This window comes from Alligator sinensis, unplaced genomic scaffold (genome assembly GCF_000455745.1).
Source record: "Alligator sinensis unplaced genomic scaffold, ASM45574v1 scaffold159_1, whole genome shotgun sequence".
Classification (NCBI taxonomy): domain Eukaryota; kingdom Metazoa; phylum Chordata; order Crocodylia; family Alligatoridae; genus Alligator; species Alligator sinensis.
In genome coordinates, this window is record NW_005842222.1 from 1,471,108 (window position 1) to 1,471,833 (window position 726).

Below are 726 nucleotides of genomic sequence, written 5' to 3' on the forward strand. Positions count from 1 at the left end.
TGGGAAAGAGGTCCATAAAGCTGAACAGGCCATATGAAGGTTTCCCTTCTTTTAAGTTGTATTGGAAAGCCATTTTTAATTTGATGCTGAGATTTCCAAAGGGAACTACATGCCCAAAATCTTTTGGAAGCCAATGGATATGGGTGAAGCCAATGGATATGGGAGCTTAAGTTTTGAAGTTCTCTTGAATTTGAACTGAGCTCAGATATTCTGCATTGCAGAGCGGGGTCTCTGCTTAAAAACACAGCTGTTTGCAATGAGACATACTTCAGCAACTTGGCTCCTTTGCAGTCAACTCACTAAGGAAACTGAGGGAAGGAGGGTCCAGAAAAGATAGAGACTCCGTGTCTTTGTACTGCTGGGAAGTTTCAGATGTTGTGATTAAAATGGGACATTTACCTTACTGCTTATGATGGGGATTGACATGACACTTCCATTGATAATTAGCAGAAAGGCTAATTAATTAGATAATGAGCTTATAGGAAACTGACAGGTAGGCTTTTGCAATGTACAAATAAACAAGCTATAATTCAGTCCAGTATATTTTTAGCCATAATAGTGTTTTCTCACCAACATGGGCAAAGAAGCGGTCTTGATCTTTACAGCTTTCACCAGGTATGGATCCCTCACTGAAAGTGGTCAGCCAGGCATAGGTTACAATGGGTCAATGTGGTTCTTCTCTCCTGGAATGAACATGCTTTGCTGACAACTTCACTCTTCTCTTAC